This window comes from Lepidochelys kempii, chromosome 7 (genome assembly GCF_965140265.1).
Source record: "Lepidochelys kempii isolate rLepKem1 chromosome 7, rLepKem1.hap2, whole genome shotgun sequence".
In the NCBI taxonomy this organism is placed as follows: domain Eukaryota; kingdom Metazoa; phylum Chordata; order Testudines; family Cheloniidae; genus Lepidochelys; species Lepidochelys kempii.
The window spans coordinates 10,215,465-10,232,794 of record NC_133262.1 but is presented as its reverse complement, the minus strand read 5'-3'; the positions used below and the strand labels follow the sequence as shown (position 1 = coordinate 10,232,794).

The window sequence follows — 17,330 nt, the reverse complement described above, 5'->3', positions numbered from 1 at the left end:
ATCTAGCTTCCTCATTTCTTCTGCCACTCACCTCTGCTTCAGAGCCTGTTGCTTAAACAACAACAGGAAAAAAAAGAACAGAACTGACCATCTTAATGCACATGGTATGCTTGTATAGCTCAATTATAAAATAATGTTGTTTTAATAAAACTTTAATTATATTTCATAGAAGAGATTTTAAAAATTTCCAAAGTTCCCAAGTGATTTAGGAGCCTATGTCCTCAACTACACACAAGATGTACAGCTTTAATTAAACTGGTATAAGAAAAGCAGTATAACCTTCCCTCTGCGCCCCCCCCCCCCCCCCGAGGCCTAAGTCCCATTTTGACAAGTAATAGGCACTCAGGAGCCTAAGTAATAGGGACTTAGGTTCCTAAAAGTAGCCGCTTTTGAAAATGTTACCTTTTATTGTTGTGTTTACCTGCTGGGTGAGTTTGGTTGGACGTGTATGTGCCCAAACCCAGTAGCAGCCTTGGAATATTTATAGCACTGTGAGCTGTGTGCATAAAATTCAGTCTGGTTTACAGGGTAAATCATTTTCAATTTTGTGTCAACTTTTTGTTCAAAAGTGTCCTTTCCACAGACACTCCCACCCATTTCCTTCCTTCTTTCCTTGTTTTACACTCACTCCTATCCGTGCTCTGCCTTGTGGTGTCCTTCCCTTGTCCAGGAAGGCTTTGGTAAAGCTCTCTTTGGAACCGTTGACTGGCCACAGGACTCACTGCACAGCAGTATGAGGCCATCCCATCTACCAGAAGCTGAGCAAATTACCTATGCAATATTCCTAGTCTGAGCTGATGAATGAGACCTGACAAGGAATTGAATGGGTTTGCTCTCAGGGTATCGCAGAGCACCAAACACTAGGCCACTGGGTCAGGCCATAAACTGGTATTTCTTTAAGGCTTTTTAAGGACTGTGCAGAAGTACTGTATATGTCTGGTATTTGGGTTCTCTGGTTGGTGTGCAGCTCGTTTGGGAGACTCATTCTGCAACTTTTCTTAAATTTCTTTAATATTTGAATGAGGTGTACATTGTTCTGAGGCTGCCAGATTAAATGCATTGTCATTAATTGTATTTCAAGACGTGCTGCTGAGGTGACCACAAAGTTTTCAGGAAGATACATTGTTCTCCTTTTTACTGTTTTTGAAAGTGGCATTGATGACCTGGTCAGGCTACTCCGATATCGCTCCTTATGAACCGGAGCTTTTCAAATGAAAGGGTTCCCTGGTAAAAGAAGCAGTACTGATCATAGTTTTTGCTTTGATAAAATACTCAATACACTAAGAAGATGGTAGAGTCCGGGGAGCTGGGTGGCTCAGGAGATTCAGGAATGGGGATAGCTTATTCTTCACCTCTGTTTAATGAAGCTATATCCAGCCCAGGTTAGAGTTATAGGTTCTGTGTAAAATGAGTTTTGTGGTATCCGTCTAGACAGGTTTTCAAAATGTCTAGAGGATTTGGACTCTGAATAGATTTGCAGATGCCAAAGCCAGAAGGGACCATTGTGATCCGAGTCTGACCTCATATAACACATGTCCTAGAACTTCCTTGGAATAATTCCTAGAGCATTTCTCTTGGCACCTTTTGAGAATCCCATCCATCATTCTTAGCGGATACCTGTCCACATCAATACATTTAGCATTAATTAACATCCATGCTCATTGTGTTACTAGAGAAGCCATTAACTGCTTGGGCACCCCTTGAGATGGGACTTTCCAAGTCAGGAGCAAGGTGAGTATGGAGAAGCTGATACCTCTGCTCTATCTATTCTGCAGCCAAATGAAGGACTTCGCTAAGAAGTGCCTTTTGGGCCTGATCCTATGCTACTGAAGTGAATAGTAAAGCTCCCAAAGCCAATGATGCAGGATCAAGTCCCTAGTAAGCGCTAAATTCAGCTTAATTTAAAACTAATGATAATGCTAAATCAAAGCTAACTTAGTCATAGAGCCAGCCACACTGGTATCCTTCATATCTTTTGGAATCTGAAATACTTTCTTAGAAAGTTGAAAATAACACTTCCATATCAATTTTTTTCTTTCATAGCTCAGATTTATGGCCTGCTCCTGCAAACACTTAAGCATATAATTAAAGTTACTCATGTGCTTAAGTTGTTTCAGAATTGGGCCTTTGTTTTTCTTTTCTAAAGAAGCTTCAAATCCCTTTCATGCACCTGCATCAGTAATAATAATAGTAGTCAATAATTAGCCGTAGCACTCTTCACCTTCAGAGCAATTTCAGGCATTAAATCTGTGAAGCTCTAGCTGACAGTACTGCAGTGTTGACTTGTTACCTCACTGATGTTGCAGAGTGAATGAAACCTACTTTTTTTTATGTAGGCCAAACCAGGGTCAGTTTTTTAAAAGTACAAAATGGGCAAAAATAAAGTCCGCTCCTAGGCTGACACGTTGCCAAATTTCAGCACAGAGCCAATTTTTAAAGCTGGGTAATAAACACCTGGAAAGTTCTGGTTTCTAATGGCAGCGCTGAAAAGCTATTAAATGAGTTGCTCCAGTATAGTACAGGAAAGCCCACTTAAAATGCTGAGAAACCTGTTAAACTTGGACCTTCGTCTCAGTGAACATGGGCTTTGCCTTTGAGACTGTTGCTTAGAGAGTCAAACTGAGCTTGTATGGACTGGTATGGCACGTCATTAGAGGTTTTCTTGTTCCTAACATAAAGTCCATGTGGCTAATTTCAAAGTGTGTCGTTGGATGGGCTCAATGCTCAGGTATTTGTTCCTATGGAAAATAGCCACCTCCTGCCAGAATCTCTCCAACTTTGGGAACATCTCTAGTTACCTTGCTGAATCACCTTCTGAAACTCCCCCACTCGTAAGCTGTTCCTCACAGAATGAGAATCCAACCAGAGGGGGCATAGAACTGACCACAAGAACCAGTGTGGGCATTTCCCAGGGGCATGGATTGGAGGGTGGGAACAGTGAGGACAGTTAGGTACGGAGACAGAGAACAAGAAGGGAAGAGGAGACAACATTTAAGAGAAGGTGAGGCATTTGAAACGGGGAAAGCTTGGGGGGATGGTGTGAGGGGATAAGAGCGGAGGGTAGGGTAGATGGAGCTTGGGTTCCAGGCAAGTGTAGCAGCGCTTGAAGTGGAAAAGAGAGGAAGATGGGGTTTGCAGGAAGAGGGAAGAAAGAGCTTGGGAGCAGGAGGAGGAAGATATTGGAAGAAAGGAGATGGGGACAGGATTTCAGATGACAAAAGAGAGATGCAGCAGAATGGACGGATGGAGCTAGAAGAGATGGAGGGGCTAGAAGGAGGCAGGAGCAAAGGGACAGATTTTGTTAGTAGGTGACAAAGCTGAAGGAATAAGGGATACGGCATTTGGGATAGAAAGGAGAAGTGAAAGGACCAGGGGAGGGAGAATGCAAAGTAAGTGGGGAGAAAGTGCTGGCAGTAAAAGCAGGCACAGCTCCGCCACACGTTATTTTCCCGTATCAACCCCTGTTGAGCCCGACAAGCAGAGCAGCAGGAAACCCCTAAAGAGTCTGCTCCACTCATTTTTTCCCTCCAGGTTTGACAGCTGATTTCTGTAGATTTTGGAGGAAATGGGGGTAGCTCCACTTCCTTGTGTCTGTGACCTCACTAGTGCACCAGTTTGTCAGTTTAGCTCACCACCTTGCTTGTATGCAGATTTTACTTTCCAGAAAAGCAACAGCCATGCAGATGTTTGAAACCATAGCTGGGAATTGAAAGTTGTACATTCCCAAGGTAACAAACAAGTCTGTAACTAACCCAGCTCTTTCACTCCATTCCGGTTTAGATTTTGCATCAAGATGGGGGAGGCTGTGAAATAGACCAATAAGTACAGCACAGTAAAATAGTAAATTGACCAGTTAAAGAAATCAGTAGCTGAAGGGAATAGCTATTAACGTGCCTAGCCAAGACACATAATTATGCCCTAGGACTCTTCCAAACTAATATGTGTTAAAGATGTAAACTGATTAAAAGAGAGATTTTTCTGTTTAGGGAACTTTTGAGATAGCAGGATTTACACTGCATTTTTACTCTTGTATTACAAGTTATAAGGAACATTTCAGCAAATCCTGTCCTTTCTAGTATTACAGTTTCATACAGTTTTTAGATAGTTTTTTAAAAACTTCAGCACTTATGCTCTCTCTCTATATTGTTAGGAATGTTCTTTTAAAATCAGAATTCTTCCCCTCCCCCAAATAGTTAATTGGATTTTAAAGTTAAAATGCCATACAGCTTTTTTGCAAGAATAAGGGTATCAGAGCCATTGTCCTTATCAAATTACACTTTGAGTAGTTATATTCTGCCTGCTTATCCACCCTGCAATTTCATTTGAGTACAGGATGCTTCGCTTCAGGTGTCCTGAACTATTGTATAGTGCTGCACTATTAAGCAGCTGCTGTGTTCCACCCCAGAAATGGATGCAATTCAGTGACAGATAGTGATTTTGTCTGTATAGAGTTTGAATAACCTGCTTTTGGCTTCCTGAAGATAAAAGTTTGAATACTTAAGTACTATTAATTTTTTATATATTGCTTTATAATGTCTCTCTCTCTCTCTGTGTTTGTGTGTGTGTGTATATATATATATATTCATTCAACCCTTCAGGTCTCGTTAGCCAAAAAAAAAAAAGAACTTCGGGCTTTCTCGTGGTACGAGTTTGACTTTATTTTGAGGGATCCTAGTGTGGTTCCATCATTTGGTCAGCCCATACATTTCCTCTCCTACCAGACCAAAAACCTGCTGCATCCTACATTCTCTGTCATATGCATTGCATTGTGGCCAGGATTCTGGGCTGTAGCCAAGAGAGGGGTCCCATGGATACATGACTGTTGGCATTAAGGAGCCATAGAGGCCCAGTGTGCGCTGGTTGTACGTTAGGGACCGAGGGGCAATAATGAGCATTGGCAGGACAGAGAGCCAGGAGCTCCACCTCACAGCTCCTTCCTGTCCCACAGCTTCTTGCTCAGACTGACTCTGGCTCTGCCTTCTCTCTGCTGACTCAGCCGCACTGTGTGACTGAGTGTTCTTTGCAGTCTGCAGACTGCCAGCACACAGAGGGGGCAGCAGCTGCACACACAAGAGGAAAGAACTTGGCCAGCCCAGCGAAGTCTCTGACTCCCTTCTGTTGGCCAGTTGTGCTCAAAGAGGAGGACCCAGCCTGGGATCATGGTACCCTTAGGAGTCCTCTTTCTTCTGACCTGGAGGGAGGAAGGATTGCAACATGCAGTAGCCAATTCAGATAGGAAATGGCTATAATTCACAAACCATGCTTGCAGACAGGAGTCCTCTTTGCTTTGATTGGGGGGCAGGGCTTCGTTTAAAAGGATGCAGATCCCGTGTATTTTTAACGCACCGCAGATTGTGATGCTGCATTAATAAGTGCCAATATTTTGCTACAACACCACAGAATTGCAACGCGTATAAAAGAGCACCAAAAAAAAAAAAAAAAAAAGCTCAGTGTTGCAAAAACAACTGTAAAGTGATGGGAGTACCCTAAAGGCTCCAAATTCAGAACAGAATCTTAAATCTTGGATGCTTATTTGAACCTGTGGATGTTTTTCTCATTTTCCTTCCAACCCCTATTTACTAATTCCCTCACCCTTGTAAGACACTGAAACTGCTACTACTTCTGAGGACTTAATGGATACTTGGCCAGATGAGGCTGTTTCCTCCTGTCCCTATTCCTCTGTGCACCTTCCCGTCTACTCCCACTGTATGCCAGCTCTGCTGAGCTGACACATGCAAAACAAGGACGCTAGGAGGCCAACAGAGAAGGAGAAGAGAGACTTTCAGGAAGCTCAGCAACAGCATGAGAACCAGTATCCCTTAGAGGTGGAGGTCTGATATTACTGGCTATTTTTTGCCTCTACTTCCAGCTTGTGCCCAGGATTAGAGGAGAAACTTGTATTCTCCCAGCCAGATAGGAACTATTGGAAGTGAGTGTTTTCCATTTCTTGCAATGTTGGAGGGGTGTAACTGTGTTAGAAGGCCTTCCAGAACACACATTGCTTTCAGCAAATAATGTCATTGGGAACTGGGCTTGTGAGGTATCCAGGGCAATCAGGAGTGGAATTTCTGAAATGTCCTCCCAATAGTGGAAGGCCACAGAGAGGCAGTTTCATTCAGAGAAGTTTTCAAGCCACGCGTGGCAACAGACAGTCATTTTTGCACATGTATTTCTGACTGAATTCAATCATCTTTCCTGTTAGAGGGCATACTAGGATAATCGGCAAAGTTTGGAAGTTAGAGTGAGGTGCTTCACTTTGTCATCCTGGAAGCACATTTTAAGCCCTCTACATGGAGATTTTGCTACTGTGACACCTGTTAACTTTAACGGGAATGGTGAGATCCCAAAGCACTGCTTTGAAAAGTCTCCTTCTTCATATAGCACCAGCAGCTTCTTCATATGCTTCTGTCTAAACTTACAGTGCTTTAGCATAAGCATCTATTTAGGAAATAAACTAGGCCATCTTTTTTTTATTTATAAAGTTAACTGTTTTCTTCTTTAAACAGGAGATAAGATAATCTCTTCTTTAGCTATATATATATATATATATATATATAATAAAATATCTTTTGCATGCTGGAGGAAAACTTGAATTGCGAGTCAGCTAAATATACTGTATCATGAAACCTTAGGGACCACTGAAATGAGAACAGAGGCCCATTACTGCTAAGAAGGTGTTTTATTGAAAATATGCCGACGTGCTTTCCCAGGATAGTGAGTAAAAGACGGCAAGATGCCCAACAGTAATACAGGTTATTCTTCTAGACAGGCTAAAATATATAGTTTGGCACTCCTATGCTGTTTGTGAGTGAGCTATATAATAGACTAATGTGCATTTTTATATTAAAGGTACCTTATTTCACTAGATTTTTTCTTTTTGTTTAAAACTTGCAATTTATATATTTCTGTTATTGTCTAAGTACAGATAATTTCTTACACTTTTTTTTTAGTTATTTGTTGAAAGAGGTGAAGCAGTAAGTCTCTTGAATAGAAGTAAAATTACAGTAGAGGGCAGTATATATAAAAATAAGTTTTTCACATAAAGCTGTATTTGTATTAAGTATCAGAGGGTTGTGTTCTATATCAAAGTACAAAGCCTCTGCATTAGGGAAGGTAAAACTTACATTGTCTGCCTTTAAAATCATTTACACTGAGTCTTCATTGGAGTTGGCCTTATTCAAAGGGGTCCAGAACGTCAGCCGTTTCTGCTTAATAAATAATTTTAAAAAATGATTGAAGTTTATTTTTTTTATCCTGGTAACCTTAATGTAATGACAAGATGCCTGTTTTTCCTTCCCCATGTCATAGGTGGTTGACGTTCATAGTAGATTATTTTTGTATAAAGTGGTCACCCTTTTAAAGTGAGATTTTGCCATTTGCTACCAAATATTCGCCACACTTATTTCCTATTCTAAGTGTGACTCTGTGGTCTCTCCGGTACCGACATGTGTCAACTTGAGGCAAATAATGGAGTTTTTAATGGCAACTGCTGTATTTCTTCTACTGTACGTGACATAAATGTGATCTCAGATCATTCAGGAAAGTAACAGAGAGCATTTAATGGTGATTACGTTTCAATATATTGTGTACTTTGGGGCAGAAAATAATTTAGGAAATATGTCCATGCACACTTGGAACAATTTGCACACTATGCTGTAACTGATGTAAACCTGCTGGTATACGAGTGTGCTAATAAATTTTACTTTATGGTAGAAACAAGATATTACAGTTTAGGAAGGGAAGAAGATGGCTGTTTATTAAGTCAATCAAATAGGAATGCAGAGTGACATTGTTGCCATTTTTATTTATTTATTTTACTTATTTTAAGGATGGTAGGGGGCTGCAATTAAATAAAATTTGTTTTTACCTGGGATGTTTGATTCATTATTAATATTTTTATGTTTAAAGGGAACCATAATTTTGCTGAAATGTCTTCCATAACTCCTGCACAATCATAGTCATAACTCACCTGAATGTTGACACATCCTGCTGTGTATATATAAATTAACTAGTAACACTGGTTATAAAATGTTGCATTAAATGAAGATGTGTATGGTAATTTAACACATGTCATGAAGAGAAATTTAAACCATTGTACAACATTGAGAGGAAATAAAAATGTCGTCTTCAAGCCAAACTTGTATGAACAATAAGCAAAAACAACGTAATTAGCTCCATATCAAAATAGGTGTAGCATTGACCCAAACACTATTGATACTATATTAACTACTTTAGAGCCCTGTGGATAGACAGGGTTTGTTTGTTTGTTTGTTTTTTAAGAGGGACACAGTCACCTTAAAAATCATACTTCTGTCTGAAAATATTTTACCATTTAAAATGACTAAAAGTTGGGATGGGGGTTGAGGGGGGGGGGGAGTTTGCTTTGTGCATTTCACAGCACTTAGTGTAACGTCAGTTTCACCGTTTCCTGTTCAGTCTGTGATTTTTTTTTTCCACGATTGTTTTTGTAGGTCTTTCAAACAACAACTAGGAAAGTAAAAAAATCTTAGCCTTGGAAAATGTGATTATAAAACCACAAAAACTGGCATGGGGGCCCAAGTCTTAACTCATCATTTGTTTTGTTTTTTAAACTGATTAGCTATCAAATTGGCAGAGTCTCTTCAAAATACAGTGTTACTTGTAACATCATTGTTTCCACTGTAAATCTTCCCAAATCACAAAGACCCCACATCACATTGGTAAGGCTGGTGGGCATCTCAGCACAGAGGTGAGGGATCCAGTAGGCATGGGCTTACCTCTGCTGATTGTTCCCCAGATCTGCGCATATGGAAGAGGCAGTGCGGGGAAGCCTGCTGTACCTTTTTGATGGATAAAAGAAGTGGGGAATTAATACCACGCAATATACAACCAAAAAAGCAGAGAAAAATCTAACAGGAGAAAAGCCCGAATATTATTAGCAATCTTTCTTATAGCTTTCCCATAAATTGTTAATACACCAATTTTTATTGTTAGATTTGTTCCTATTTGTCTGATTTTTCTTCCATCTATTAACCTATTATATGAATGATCAGCTCTGTCCCTCCTGGTGGTACCTGGAATGGCCCAGACTAAAGCATGTGACCCCATTTGCGTGGGTTAAATCTTGTACTGAGCATTAATGTCAGGCATTTTGCCTGTATGATGTTTTCATCTTTGAATTGATCTCTGTTAAGGCAGCATGCTGGGCCAGATTCTGCTCCATTTATACTGGTGTAAGTCCCAAGTAACTTCACTGAGGTCATTGGGGTTATTCCAGATTGACGCCAGTGTAAACGAGAGCAGAATCTGCCTCACAGTCTCTGGCTTTGAGACAAAAATGGGTATCTCTGTGTGCAGAGAGCAGTGGAACGCTATTCCTAAACTGTCTGTAGGGTAATGATGTAACAAAACCATTTCTTCCACTATGTTCACCTCTGCCACATATGCACAATCTCCTCCTCTGGCTTGGATCTCGGAACCAGGTATTCATGCTGTATTCCAACCACTGAGTTTCACCTACTATCTTGACTGCTATTTAACATGGGTCAAAAGTCAATTGAGTCCAGTGCCAGATAGCCGTCCCGGACTCCTCGCTTATCCCTGAGCCATCATTTCTAGCTTTCATTTCCTATTCATGTATTAAATCTCCGATTTCCATGTGCCAGTTATACTCAGTATTCAGTATTTGTGAGATCTCTCCATATCCTAGTCGATTTAAAAGGGGGAACATGCTGTTCTTCCTGGTCTTCTGCAATATTTGTTGGCTGTGTTTTCTTGTGACTCTACTGAACCACAGCTATGCTCTCTGCTGCTCTGGGAATCCTCGTTCATAGCAGACCGTGACTGAGTTTGCAGGTATTAGGCTTTTATATGAAGAGGTGTGAAGTGCTTTAAAAATACTCCTGGCCAGCTCCACAGCTGGTACTTAGTACTTTAAATGGCGCTTTTCATCTTCAAAGCATTTTAAAAACATCAATCTTTACAACACCTCTGAGAAGCAGCTAATTAATATTGTCCCCATTTTGCAGATGGGGAGACAGAGGAAGAGGCTAAGGCCGCTAACTTCATTTGAAGTTGGGGGGGTGCTCAGCAGCTCTGAAAGTGAGTGCATTGATCTCTGAAGTGAGGCTCTGGAAACTGAGATGCCCAAGATTGTTGGTTACTTTAAAAATAAAAATGAAAAAGAGCCTCTGTGCCTTGTTGAAGGCCAGAGAGGGAGTTGGTGTCAGAGCCAGGATTATAAATTAGGAGCCCCTAGCTCACAGTCCTGTGTTTATGCGACTAGATCGCACCTTTCATTGTTTAGTTGTGCACCTTTCTCCAAAAGGAGATGATGGTATGTGCTACAAATGAAGTGCTAGCTTCATAGTCCCAGTTCTTTGCTGACATAGCACCAGAGTAGGGATCGGCAACATTTGGCACTCGGCACATCAGGGTAAGCCCCCTGCCGGGCCAGGCCAGTTTGTTTACCTGCCACGTCCGCAGGTTTGGCCAATTGCAGCTGCCACTGGCGGTGGCCAGCATAACCCTCGGTCCGCGCCACTTCACGCAGCCCCCATTGGCCTGGAGCGGTGAACCATGGCCAGTGGGAGCCGCGATAGACCAAACCTGCGGACGTGGCAGGTAAACAAGGGGCTTACCCTGGTGGCCACGTGCTAAAAGTTGCCAATCCCTGCACCAGACAATGGACTTCTGTCCCGAGTTATATGGCAACGGCGAAACCAAGAACAGAACTAGGCAAGTGATCCTCCTTTGTGCAGTATGTGCCTCTGTGGGGCTGTATATGAAAATAAAAATTACAGACATGATTTAATCATGATTCATGTAATGTTATTGCCAAAAAGTTTGCATCGAGCCATACAAACTAGATCAGAGTTTTCCAAACTGTGGTTCCTGGACCACTTGCAATTGGTCTTTGGAGTGCTACCAGGTCACATGATGCTGGCTCCCTTCCTTGTTTTCGGCTGCTTAAATACTATTAAAAGAAGCTAAAAATACATGAAACGCTTTCTTAATGTTACCTTTTCATGTAAACTATTACTGTAGTTGCCAGAGGGCTGTTACGTGACAATGAATGGGCAGGAGGTAGACCCCGAGAGAAAATATTGAAAAATCTAACCGCTGTATTTGCAATAATCCCAAACAGTTTGTGGCAGTCAACTGTACTTTGAGGTCACTGGACAGAAGGCATTCTCCTAAGTGCAGCGTGTTGTTAATTCATCCATAACATCATCTCTAGATGGTGTTTTTTTTTAAATTCTCTATGTGGTTGTACATGTTTTTTTCTCTCTTCATCATATGTGATATTTACAAACATAATCCATTTCCATGCCATTTATGTGCTGACCTGTCCTTCAATTTGTGTGTGTGCCTTTAAGAAGCAGGATCTTTCTGATTCATGGAGGCACTTTCTGGCAGATTTAGGGTCTTGCAAAAGATGCTCTTAGTCCCTTATTAAACATTCATAAGAGGGTGGGGTCAGATTTTTTCTGACCTGAAAAAAATCCCATTAATAAATTTGTTATCTGACATGAAAACACTTTAGGGTGGAAAGCAATCCGTATCACATCCCATTTAACATCAGATCACAAGTTGTCACTAAATTGGGTCCTTTGTCTTTGCTTCTTGCAAGATTCTTTCGCAGCATAACTAATAGGGCTGTTGTCTGATATTCATTGACTCTTGCAAATAAAATACGATTGTGAAGGGGATGTTATTAATGTGGTTTTGTTTTTCAGTTACTTGCATCTAAACTAACTTTTTAAATGAATTTCATATCTCGAAACTGTGAAGACAAAAAATACTAAAAATAATGATGGACATTTTGCTTAGTATTTTATTGACACAGATGACGCCGGTAATTTATTATAGGTTTTTAGACCAGTAGAATCGGTTGCAGGGGCTGTTCCAATCTGTAGGTTAGAGACCGCACAAAAACAAGATTTGTTTTTATATTCAAGATTAGGGCCAAAAAAGTATTTCTTTCAGCTTGAACAGGTGAGATGTCGAGAGGGATTGTTTTGAGTTACATAAAACCACTAACCCTAGTGTTACAAATGTACCACAGACCCAAACAGAGTGTTTCACTTCCACTGAACTCAGAAATGTTTGTTTGGCTGCCTTAAGAACAGACAGATAAAACTCCCCCATTTGTGAAACAATGATCTCAATGATACAAGAGGTGCAACCTTGCCTTCTGATAGATTTTAACATCTTACCATTCTAGGACTGTGATTAATTTCCCTTTGCTTTGTTTATGAAAGAAAGAGGGAAAGGTAGTCCCATTTACAGGCTAGACACAGTAATCATTTGTACAAACTTCTCATGGAGGGCTTTTTGCTGTTTGTTTTTCTGTTTTTTTTTTTACATAATCCTAACATGCTTAATCTTTAGTTAACAAAACTACTCAAGCTTGGTAAAAATCATTTAACGTGACAAGTTAGTTGTCTTTAAAAGGCTGTTTTCGAAGTGGAGGGGGGGCAGTATTTTTCTCTAATGCTGTTTGGTCCTTTTCATTCCATCCAATTTTAAAATGATTGTTATGAACTATTGTGTTAGCAGCAATTTTTTAGTGGCATCTAGTCTCTGCAAAACAGATTGCTCTTAAAGGTTATAATCCTGAACAGTTTATCAGTAAGTATGGGGTTTTTTTTATTATTATTATTATTATTATTATTTGTTAAAGAATAGTTCTTAACAGCTGTTTGATTAAGGGTAAATGTGTGCTATTTGCCATACTTTTTAGAGAGCAGACACACGCATAGTCAGGTCAAAGGGTTAACAGCAATTAACTGTAGTTGCTTTAGAGACAAAAGCGTTATTTCACAAAGGCATTATTTCACCTGCCGGCTGTAAAAAAGAGGAGGCCCATTGTGTAAGGGTGTTTGAACTGATTATGTTTAGAGGCTGGTTGTGATTGGTGGAGAAGGGCGTGGCTGATTGGGTAGTTTTGCATCTTGTCAGCTCAGGAGCACCCTTGCGCGTGCAATCTGTCTGTAACCTGAGGAAGCTAAAGACTGTACAACAAGGCTTAATAGAGCTTCATGGCCCAGCACTCTGTTTGTGGTGGCAGCTAAATGGAGTTTGTCAGGTTTGTCAATATGATTGATTTTGTGATTTTTTTGTATCTTCCTTGTGCACAGCGTGACTGTTTAATTTTGCATATGTAGGAATAAAGAGGCATATTGCTTTTTAAAGTTTTGTTTTCTTTTATAATCTTTGTTTATCACCTTAAGGCAGTTGCACAGTAACTAGAATCAGCGCAGACAAAATTGGGGGGAAAAGGTGTAGGGAGCTACAGTGTACAGGCCTATTTCTCAACTCTTCAGCAGTATGTGAGAGCTTTAAAAATAAAAGAATGTTTATATCTCTGCAGTCTTTAATATTATTTAATTTTTTTTTACTTTTATTGCTGCTTTTATGCTGTGCTTTATTTTCATCCAGTGCAAGAATTTTTTGAAGCACTTGGTAAATAATTACATATAAGAGAAGGGAATTATATTTTGTTTGCTTCTTTTGTAGGTTATTATAGATGTAATAAGTAAACAAATAGAATGTTGTTGCTCTTTTCATTCTGATCATTTGTTTCCATATCTGCCTGGACTATTTTCATCTTAGCTGACTAAATGACTGTAGTTTGCCAAAAAGAAAAAAACAACCCAAACCACCACACAGACGAATAAAATACTTTGTGAGGTTTAAATGTCAGGCACTGTGATTGCTGAATTTGTTTGGGACTAAATTTGCCATGTGAAATTAAGTGAGTGAGCTTTGTTTTTGACATTGACTGGTGTTATGAACTCCAGTGAAATACATGTGTAACAGGATCTAAATGTAGCTAAGTTAAGTGTCAGCCCTGCAATACAGTATTGCAGTGCAAATGAGATGATTTTTCTAGGCTGGTGGTAGTGGGGAGGAGGAAACCCTTAGGAAGTGGGTGGTAAGTTTAGAGCAAAGTGCATATACACTCTTCCTCTTTGGAATTAACTCTTTCACACCCTATATGTTTTAAGGAAATACTGAACAGGTCAAATTATTCCCATATTCAGAAAATGTAAAAGCAAAATAACTTTTAAATGCAATGTGTTTATTTTAATAGATGTCAGTATTCTGAAAATGACAGTTTCTTCATTTTTAACAAAAACAAGTTTGGCAGCAGGAAGTGTGAATCATTCAATGGGTGACTAAGATCTGTTTATGAAACTAAATAGTTGGATTTATTCTAGCTGTCAGTGTTGAAATGTTAACTAAATAAATTACTGAAGTTTATATCTAGTAAAATGTAAATTAAACATGCTAGTCTACCTTTTTAAAAACAAAACAATAAATTACATTTCATTTGGATCAAAGCTAGTTTTCATGACTAGTACTTAAGGGCCTGATCCTGGAAGCACTATGCATGTGGGTTATTACCTATGTGAGGTGTTTCGTTGAAATAAATGTATACATATGAGCACTATGCGTGGTAGTAAGTAATTGCAGAATTGGGCCCTTAGTTATCATGTTTACTATACAAAGCCTTCAGGTATCTTAAATACTTTTTGAATCAAGTTTGAAGAGGTTTCTCTATATGTTTACACCTATATGTGATCAAATATATTAATGTATGTGTATGTATAGCGTGTGTGTGTGTGTGTAGATGTTCTGTCTTTTTGTGAATTGTATATTTATCACAGTAGCAATGTAGGAAATTGTTGTGAAAGCACTGCTTCTACGGTGCTACTGTTAAAACTCCTTTCTTCACATCAACTGGAAACTGTGTTTTCACAGGGCTTTAAATGAGCTCTGTGACTGCCTTAAAAAATGTCATTGATAAGGATGTAAAAATGAAACCCAAATCCTGACTAAACAGTGTCGCTGACTTGGCCTAGAATGTGATAGAGCTGAACTGAAAACTGATTGGTCTGACACTTTATAATCAAAGTTGATTTATTGTTCATTAGTAGTGCATTAGCCCTTTCAAGCAAGACAGTTATTTGTGTAGTAGGCTGTCAAACAAAAGACTTCTAGCACCTGTCATTTCTAAACCATGAGATAAGCAACCAGATATTAAGATAATGCAAATAGAAGTACGCTTGGACAAGGTAAAGTGCCAGCAATTTTCCTTTCAAAAATAATATTCCTTTATTTACAGTGGCTAATATCAGCATCTAGATAAATCTGAGTAAAAACTAAATGCATTCCCCTAAAATATGGATTGGTATCACAAGGATGGAGAATCATATTGGAATTCAGTATGCTGCTTTCATGATTTCAGAGCACCTCACGTGAAAAGGTATAAAACACAGACAGGTTAATCCCTTGTTAAAAGTTGGTTATAAATGGGAAAGAAAGGAATGCCATTTATAGCCTTAATTTTTTTTTTTAAACTTACAGTCCAAAGTCAAAGGAATTTTTATGTTTTGTCCATCTTCCTCACCCCATTTTCAGCAATAGACAGATGTCATAAAGTGATGTTCTTACAAGTAGGGGTTAATTTTATGAAAACTTTGATGACATCACAGTGGAGCTGTGAGAATGTCAAAAAAAACCACCAGCTGCCATATTCAGACAGATTTGCTCTGAAATCTCTCCCCCTCTCAGAAAGGAATGATCCCATGACATAAAACAGAAAACAACACAAGTGTCAAAAGAAAACAAAATTAGTGAACTTTTGTCTGCCACCACAGAAATGAGGATTAACTTATGTTATTCCAGAGCATGGAATGGAGACTATCTGCATGAGGATATATAGTGTATTGTCTTCTGTGAATTTTCATTTGACAGGGATTTTGGAGGCTGTGATCTTAATTAAATCTCAACTGAGTCAAATAATGCATCTAAAGGCATGCAGTGTTGCGTAACCTTGCTGAGTTGGTAAACCATAAATTATCAGAAAGTTTTTGATAAGAAGGGCTGGTTTGAAATATTTTTGTTTGGTATAGTTAGTGTTTTTTAAAGGTTCACTTTACTATACTTATTCACCCTGTTTTTTAAAACAGTGTAATCTTTTACTCTAAAAAATAGATGAGCTCTATCTAGGACGTGCTCTGGCTAGACATTCCAACTGTAGCTTAACTAAACATGAATAGTATCAGATACAATGAAAGTGACATGAAAAATAAAATAAAAGGCCATGGCTTTGTAGACCTATACATGCTGGTGTGAATACAGAACAACGAGCTACATCTCGATGATCCCTATGCACATTTTGAAAATATAACTCTCAATAACATCCTGAAATTAATATTGCAGTGTAAATAGTTATCAAACTGACCGTTCTCTGCCAGTTATAACAGATCACACAGGCATTATTGAAAAGGGCCCATTATTCAGTAATGATGGACAATATAATCCGACATGCACAGAAGTTGTGCTGATGCTTAGTGTACTGTGAATGTAAACAAGAGAAAACTTGCAACAGGTGTGTGGATAAGGTTAAAAATGTTTCTTGGACACTGAGAGATGGAGAGAAGAAACGTAATTTAATTGTAAAGCAGCCTTTTAGCTGGACATTGTGTATTACTAGTACTTGAAAATACTAGGTGTTCCATGTTCATTTATTTTGAATATACTGAAGCTAACTAGTTGGCTGGTTCAGTGTAACATGAACTGTAACAGTGTTTGTTAAATTTAAAGGATTGTATATTCTGGTTGTCTCAAGTTAGGAGAGGCTTATTCCATCCAAAAGTTTGGGGAGCTGCGAAGCCATGATGTGATTGCTTGAGACATATCTCTTGCAATCATTGTATATCAGTTTTAGCCAAGTGTGTGCTTGACAGAAATAGAGCTTGGGCTTAATTTATGAAAATGTTTATTCCTATGAGATAAGTTATTGATGGGTTTTTCCCTCCTCCTTGCGAGGTAAAAGAAATAGCAGGGATAGTTTTCTCAATGCTTGCACAGCAAAATTGGGAGAAATTCCTGACACCATAAACAAAATTTGTTGTTGTTTGGGGAATGGCTTGACCGGTTATAAGTAGTTTGTTTTATTGAAAGCAGACCTGCATTACTGGAAATGAGTTTGCCGTAGTTCAGGGTTCAGTTAAAATGTCCTGTACTACCTTGTTTTTATAAGGTGCTTTCTTGTACAGCTTTATTTTCCAGTTGTAAGGAAGGGGAAAAATGTATCATGTCTTCATCTGCAGAACTGGCTGAAATGGCTGTGTAGAGATTTTGGAGTGAAGTAACAATGGGAAGTAGCTCTTTTCCAGCCTTTTTTGATTTTTAACCTTTCCAGTGTAGTGCAGTGTTAGAAACTGTATCTGTTTGCTAAATGAATATTGGAAAAATAGAATAAATATTGAACAAATATGCATAATTGCTCATTCTTCTCTGCACTGGTTTGTGATAGATTTACCTTTATTGATAAG

General features: G+C 39.1%; 1 protein-coding gene across 23 annotated transcripts in view; it reads left to right on the top strand.

Annotated features, from left to right (window-relative positions):
• Window positions 1-17,330, top strand: part of FOXP1 (forkhead box P1) — a 493,539-nt gene that overhangs the window by 379,626 nt on the left and 96,583 nt on the right. Inside the window, exon 1 of one of the 23 annotated variants that reach the window (XM_073351113.1) lies at window positions 12,913-13,069. The exons of the other annotated variants lie outside the window; for them this stretch is intronic. The gene's annotated coding sequence lies outside the window, so the exon portion shown is untranslated. Of the gene's footprint in view, window positions 1-12,912; window positions 13,070-17,330 lie in introns of those variants that run through there. 23 annotated transcript variants of the gene reach the window in all.